This window comes from Ursus arctos, unplaced genomic scaffold, assembly GCF_023065955.2.
Source record: "Ursus arctos isolate Adak ecotype North America unplaced genomic scaffold, UrsArc2.0 scaffold_12, whole genome shotgun sequence".
NCBI lineage: Eukaryota > Metazoa > Chordata > Mammalia > Carnivora > Ursidae > Ursus > Ursus arctos.
In genome coordinates this window covers 70,552,987-70,560,980 of record NW_026622786.1, presented here as the reverse complement: position 1 = coordinate 70,560,980, position 7,994 = coordinate 70,552,987, and the positions used below count along the sequence as shown (strand labels likewise).

The following is a 7,994-nucleotide window of genomic DNA, read 5'->3' as shown; positions in this document are numbered from 1 at the left end:
GCTGGCTCAGGTGGGGGAACATGTAACTCTTGATCTTAAGGTTGTAAGTTCGAGCCCCACATTGGGCATAGAGATTACTTAAATAAATAAACTTTAAAAAATGAATAATAGAGAAAGTATATGATTTACCTAAGTTCCACAACTAGTCAGTCTTGGTTTCTTGGTTTATAGTACTTGTTCTTCACACTGAGCTGGGTTGTCCCATGGAAAGACAGATGTACCAAAAGCATTCTTAAATGCAGCGTATTTGTGCAAAGTGCTTTTTTTTTTTTTTAAGATTTTATTCATTTATTCGACAGAGATAGAGACAGCCAGCGAGAGAGGGAACACAAGCAGGGGGAGTGGGAGAGGAAGAAGCAGGCTCATAGCGAAGGAGCCTGATGTGGGGCTCGATCCCATAACACCGGGATCACGCCCTGAGCCGAAGGCAGACGCTTAACCACTGTGCCACCCAGGCGCCCCTGTGTGAAGTGCTTCTTAAAACTGATTGCCTTAAAGTGAAATTCTCGCTGCTTATGTGCTGTTGCATTAATCTCTTTCTAGACTTCAGAAGAAGGGGAAAAGGAGAAAGGGAAAAGATGCAGCATAGCTGAAGTATAATTGCTCAGTAGGCACCGTTCAGTGAGGGAGGCAGTAAAAAGTGAAACTCCTATTATTACATAGTAAAGAGCACCTTATTTGGCTCTTGGGAAAGACGGAAGGATATTTACTACTAAAATGCAATTTTCACTCACTTTGAAGGAATCATCACAAGTGTCAACTCGTTTTCTGACTTAGAACCTTTAAGTCATCCTCATGAAATGTTTATATCCTTTTGTCTTAGCTCCTCTGCCCATGTGGCTGTGGGATCACTCCACTGCTTTGCTTCGATTTGACTTTCGGAGTAAGTTTTGCTCCCACACATTTATTTCCAGGCTCTCCTTAGGTTACCCCTTTCTTGCGTTAGCTTTCATTGCAATGATATCTTCTCTGACATCCATTTTAGCCAAGATTAACTTCCTTTTGCCCTTGAATTTTTTATTTTTCTCTACCTACCAGCTGGTTTTGAAGTCAGGTGTGTCCCAGGGTAGAAGTGTCTATTTTCCATTTCACTAAAGTTGCTTCCTGGAATTACTTCTCTCTTGGGAAAAGAAGGGTGGCTTTCAACAAAGCTCATTACTCCGGAACATTAGTGAGCACTAATTTTGCAAGTTATAGTCAAGGATCTTGGTAGTAGTGGTTGCTCTCCTTTATGGGGAAGTCATCGTATGAATGCCTTATTTCTCCCTTCCCACTCCAGATGCTTACAAGTTATCAGAGAAGGGACCTCTCGTGACTCCCAGGTATTTTCTCCTTTGACTTCTTTTTTCAATTACTTTTTTATATTTAGTTAGTTTTCCTTTCTAGCTATGTTGTACTTTTTGTTTGTTTGTTTGTTTGTTTGTTTTAACAAGCTCTGGCCAGTTTTATTAAAGAAGAATTTTGCGTGTTTTGCTTTTTACCAGTCTGTTCTGGCATGCTCCTAATGATATCAGGATCACCTGGATCAATGATAGCCAGTGTGCATACTCCGCAGTATTTTCCACATTCTAAACCCAATTCAATAGCATTGCCACTGTACTGTTGGACACCAGTTTTGGCCAACATGGCACAATACTCTATTTCAGATTTCCTCAAGGCTGGACAGTTGTTGGAAAGGGATGGTCAGTTTTGCTTTGCCACGTCTGATCATTTTCAGAGTCTGCTTGTACCCTAGCATATACTTTCCACTTTTCATGATGAGTTGGAGCCCAGAGTAGACAGACACCAGTGGCTTTTTCATCTTCTTTGCAGCCGCTGTCTTCCTGCCTTAGGTGTGGGCAGGCCCCAACCCAGGGCAGCCGCCAAGATGGCTGGGAGCAAGAAAAAGGTGCTGTGTTTTACTTTTTAAGCTATGTTTTAGCTAACTTTCTGAGCAGGCTATTTAATCTAGTTTTTGATTAGATAAAATGTGGATGAAAATGCCTACCTATCAGGGTTTTTGTGACACTGCTCATCCAGAAGTGGCTAGCTGGTTCATTTCGTAGCTCTTTATAAAATGTCATTCAGTTCAGTACATTCCTTCACTATCTGCATCTTTAAATCACTCTAATTTCTTGCTATGCTCTTGTCCTAAATGTTCTTGCCCTTAACTCACTTAACTTTTCCAAATTCATGTGGTCTTCTGGTTGGCTGGTCATATAATTTATTTGGAGTCTTTTTGTTAAGTGAGCGCTATGCCCAACATGGGGCTTGAACTCAAGACCCTGAGATCAAGAGCTGCATGGTCTACCAACTGAGCCAGCTGGGCACCCCTAATTTATTTGGACACTTTTAAGCATACAAGGGGGCAGCACCATCAGTTATTATGCTAGGATAACAGGTGTAAACTGGGATTGTCTTAGGCAAATTAGAATGTATCCCATCCATTAGCCCTCTCCTGGCTACAGCAGACTGCTTTCTACCCTGGGAATTATCTTCATGTTGCCATTTTAAGACTCCATTGCTTTACTGACCTTCTGTATAAATTCTCCCCTCTGTCACTACCACTATCAATACCTGTGCTCAGAAGTGCATATCTACTTTCTAAACCACCCTCCTTTACCAAGTTTTCCATTTCTGTTGAAGGCTAGCCCACACTTCAGAGTTTATCTTTGACTTTCTGTATTCCTTCGGATCTCATATCCAGCCAGTTGGTAAAGTCTGTTAGTTCAATTCTATAAGCATATATTGAGCATTCACTTTGTTCCAGACACCAAGTAAAGTGCTAGGGTTACAAAGAGAAATAAGAGATAGATAGTATCTTTGGTATAGTAGTGATGTTAACATGGAAGTTATCAATGCTGCTTGAAGGAGTCAAGGAAGACTTTGCAGAAATAAGGGGAAGCTGACCTATCACTTACTACATGAAAGAATTAATATGTATTTTATTACCTAGACACTATGGTGCTAGACAATATATTAATATATATTTTATTTGCTAGGCACTATGCTATGTACTAAGAATACATTAATAAGCACGAGGGTATGGCCCCTGGAGCTTATAGACTATTAGTGAAGGTAGACAATATAAAAGTGAGGAGTGTTAGAAAGGATAAGAATGGGGCATAATGTGTGGGCGCCTGGGTGGCTCAGTGGCTTAAGCATCTGCCTTCCGCTCAGGTCATGATCTCAGGATCCTGGGATCGAGCCCCACATCAGGCTCCCTGCTCAGCGGGGAGTCTGCTTCTCCCTCTCCCTCTGCCTCTCTCCCACCTGCTCGTGGTCTCTCTCTCTCAAATAAATAAATAAAATCTTTAAAAAAAAGTTAAAGCTTAAAGTTTAAAAAAAAAAAAAGACTGGGGCATAATGTGAATGTATAGAAGGAGAACTAACCAACTCTGCTTTCAGTTAAGCTGAAACCTGAAAAGATGAATAGGAGTAGTTAGGTGATGGGTAGAGGTTGCTAGGAGAGGGGAGGAGAGATAGGTGTGAAAGAGGAGAGAGGATGATACATTGAAGCACTGATGGGAGACGAGCATATCTGCAGAGGAGAGAAGTGGGGAAAGGGACATAGAATGAAGCTGGAAGCGCAGACAGGGATCAGAACATATAAGACCTTGAACACCATATTAAAGATTTTGAAATTTATGCCAAGGTCAATGGACAGCCATAATATAAGCATTGACAATGATATAAACAGATTTGCCCTTTTTAAAAGAAGGCTGTTGCAGTAGCTTAGATAAGAGATGATGGTGGTAAAAATGGAGAAAAAGATGTTTTTCAGAATATCTAGAAAGTATAATGACAAAATTAGTAATTGATTTGTAATGAATGGTGAAGATGGAATGGCCGAAGATGACTCTCAAAGCAGGTGGTACTAGCACGTACTGAGTTGAGAAACACAAGAGGAGGACCAGGTTTGAGAATGAAGATGCTAAGTCTAGGTTTGGATACGCTGATTTTGAGGTGCCAGTGGAAAATTCAGGTAGAGGGCTTATGGAAGCAGTGGATATGTGGGTCTGAAGGTATAGATTTGAGAATTGTAGATATGCCAATGGTAACAAGGCCATGGGAGTGAATGCATTTACCTTAGGAAAAAGCCGAAGTAGGAAGAGATGCGTGCATGAGAACAGAATGTGAAAAATATTTATTGGTTGCACAAAGGAAGATCTGTCAAAGATGGTCAAAAAGGAACATCTAGAGAAGAGAGAAGAAAATCAGAAATGTGTGATGTCACAGAAGTTAAAGGAAGAAAGCATTTCAAACAGGGAATGGTCAAGTAAAGGGAGAAATAAAAATTGATGATCTTACTGAGGCAGTTTTTGAGGAATGGCAGGCACAAATTCCAGATTGATGGGGTTAGGGAGTAAGGGGTGGCTAATAAAATCAAGGCAGAGTCTGTGGGCAACACTTTACACACGTTTGGGAAGGAGGGGAGGGAGAGCATAAGAGCTGGAGAAGGATGTGGATGAAAGACTAAGAGGGATTTATCTTTTTGTTTCTTTTAATGAGGGATACTTGAGTATGTTTAAATATTGACTAGAAAGGAACCATTAAAGAGGAAGAGGTTAGAAACAGGAAAGAGACAATATTAGCGCAAAGGCCTCCAATGAAATTCAGGGTTCCACAGCACAGGTGGAGGGTCCAGCTTTTAAAAGCAGGAGGGGCTCTTCCCTCTCTGCAACAGGAGAGGACAAGGAAAGGGAATTACAGGTGCAAGTAGGAGGTGGGAAGTGAAGTGGCTTCCCCTTGATGGATTTTCATCTTTCAAAAATAGGTACTCAATAAATATTTATTAGGTCAGTGGATGAATAAATGCAAGTAACACAAATCTGAAATCCACAGGGTTTCTTATTTTCCTCCAGAAGCATTCTGTTGTCTAGAAAAGCATGGAGATGATAATGGAGGTGAGCAGGATTCAGAGTGAGCAGGATTCAGAGTATTTTTAGGAAGAGTGCCTTTAGGAAGAATGCTTTTCGGAAACAATGTTTCAAAATCAAACAATAAGTACGCTAAAGTCATGCTCCAAATGGAACACAGAAAGGAAAACACTACTCTATTGGATGACGTGAAGGCAAAAAGGCTGACTATCTGTTCTGTACAGGTCTGTTTTGTTCTATATTTTTAATTTTAAAAATTCTTTTTCGATCTCTAGAAGTTTGAGAGCACAAACTCCGACTCTGAGGGGAGAGCATGGAACTATCACCTACTGAGCACTTCTTTGCCAAGATCTGTGGAGAGTAACTTTCATTTCACCTTCATGTCGACTTTAGGAGGTAGTGTAATTAACACCGTCTCCATTTTAAGATGGTGGAAACTGAGCTTTGGAGAGGATAAAGGCCACTCAACCGTTCAGTGGTAGAAACAGGATTCAAACCCAGATCCGCCTTCAGTTGTTCTTAACTGCGGTGCTATGGATCCATCTCAGATTTTAACTCTTACCATTGTAGACACTCTTCATGGTGCGGTCATGAGTAAAATGTTCCCTGATGTGCCGTGGGCTTGCTTTCTTCTTGTGATGTTTGCCACTCTTCAAGATCCAAATCCTATCTCCATTAATGTGCTGTCTAAATCCTACTTTCTCCCTAAACACTTCAGGACACCTCAAACCCAGATGGTCTCTCTGTCCTTGGAAATTCTATAACAGTTTGTGGTACTTGTCTGATGATTTTTTTTTTCCTGCATTTTCTGTAATTGAGAATATTAACTTTTCTCTTGAACTTTTCATAGGATTTTCTTATGATTATGACTTAACACCACAATTCCACAAGCTTCTTGGGGGATAGGAAATACATCTTATGTCCTTCTACTCTTTTCTTTTCTTTCTCTCTGGCTTTCTTGCTTTCCTTTTTAAATATCTTTTAAAACTTCTTCCTAATGCCTTGTCCATAATTTGCAGTCAGTATTTGTTGCCAGAGATTACTGGGTCAGTCCCACCATAGATATTGGTTGAATGTCTCAGAACTGTCCGCAGCTACTTCAGAAAGTTTCTTGTTGATGTCAGTCTCAAAAATGGAGGATTTATTATTATTTCTGCTGTGGATTTTCTTTTTCTTTTTTGGTCACAAAACTGGGAATCTCAAAAAGACTATTGGTTTGTATGTTGTATATTGGGAGGGTGCGTTCCTTTGAAAGGGACTGTAGAAAAGCAGACTTTTTATTTTGTAAAGGTTTTTTGCAGCTTACAAGTTCTTATAAAAAAAAAAAAAGCCCAAATTGGTTGAACTTGAAGTTCCCCTCCTTCTTTCTCCTCCTTCAGAGCCTTTTTCTAAACCTACTTCCCTTAAAATGACTTTTATTGATTTTCACTCAATGAGAGTTATTCTTCAGAATGAGGATGGAGGGGTCAGAGACAGAAATTTACCCTGTGTTACCTGTGGAATAGGTGTACCTCCGTATCTAGTCTTGTTTTATTTGTTCTGTTTCCTGTATCCAGAAACCTGCACACTAGGGATCATTAGGTCCTCTGTGTCTTGGTCGGAGCTTGAGTACAGTATACTAATAGATCAATTTATGTGTTCATTCATTCAGCAAACATTTATTGAGCAGTCATGTCCTAGGCATTGGAGATACTAAGATGAATAAGACGTAGTCACTGCCCTCAATGACCTCCAGATGTGCATGAAGGCACCAACTTGGTGGGGGTTGGGGCTAGGGAAGGCTTCCTCAACGAGGCAGCTGAATATCCTCCCTTAGGGAATCCTAAGAGACCGAAGAGGTCAGCCTTGTAAAATACATATAAACATCTAATCAAATTAACCAATTAGAAAGACATTTATTAAGAAAGGACAGTCTTTTACCAGTATGTCCCATGTTTCTTTTTCCATTTTTTTTCTTAATTTCTTTGTCTCCAGTCTTATTCCTTTCCAGCCTACATTTAAAATTGCCTCCAAATCTATTTTTCTGAACCTTGATCTGATCATGTCATTTCTGTCATGAGAATTTTTAATGGCCATTCATTCATTCATTCATTCTATATAATCATCGACCGCCTGCTGTGTTGTTAAGTGTTTGGGATGCAGTGGTGAGCAACACTCCTTCCGTTTAAGAAGCTTATAGTCTAGGGGGCGCCTGGGTGGCACAACGGTTAGGCTTCTGCCTTCGGCTCAGGGCGTGATCCTGGCGTTATGGGATCGAGCCCCACATCAGGCTTCTCCACTATGAGCCTGCTTCTTCCTCTCCCACTCCCCCTGCTTGTGTTCCCTCTCTCCCTGGCTGTCTCTATCTCTGCTGAATAAATAAATAAAATCTTTAAAAAAAAAAAAAAAAAGAAGCTTATAGTCTAGGACCGGAGACAGACAAGTAAGCGGCCAGTTTCAGTATTGTTTAATACTAGCTTTGACAGGGTAAGCACATGATTCTGTGGGAGTGTATAGAGGAGCACCTTGTCCTGTCTCAGAAAGCCAGGTAGTGCTTCCTGAATCTTGTCCTTAGCTTTAAATCAATTCAATCTAACAGATACTAGTATCTATTGTGCTAAATCCTATGCAAAACAACTGCTTTTAAGCAGATCAAAGTCTAGTGGAGGTGCCTGAAAATTTAGTCGATGATTCCAGCACAATGTGGTAAGTGGACAGATAAACACATAGGATGATACAATAACACAGAATGAGGAAAAGAGAGGACGGTGATACTGCAGCTTCCCAGAAGAGACCAGGCCTAAGTGGAGGCTTGAAGTATGAATAAGAGTTGGCTAGATATTGCATCACCCAGATCCTTAACAGACAAACAAAACCCTTCACAATCTATTGATCTACTTTTCTAGTGCGCCCCTGTATCTTCTATGCCTTTGTTTTTCAAAGTAGAAATAAGAACCCCTGGATTATTTAGTGTTACACATGTGATATGAGAAAGTACTGGACAAACGTGGTGCATCTTCCCGGAGCATCAGTTTTATCAGCTGATAAATCATTGAGAACATTGTTTTATATTTGAACATAATATATTTGTGGAGTTGAAGGCAAATTTTCCATTAATTTTTTTCAAGATAAAACCTGATACATAAACTTCAGGCT

The 7,994-nt window shown here is 40.3% G+C and overlaps 1 pseudogene; it reads right to left on the bottom strand.

The window, feature by feature from the left end:
* Window positions 1-528: 528 nt before the first annotated feature.
* LOC113254220 (60S ribosomal protein L30-like) lies at window positions 529-5,440 on the bottom strand (annotated as a pseudogene).
* Between the last annotated feature and the right edge of the window lie 2,554 nt (window positions 5,441-7,994).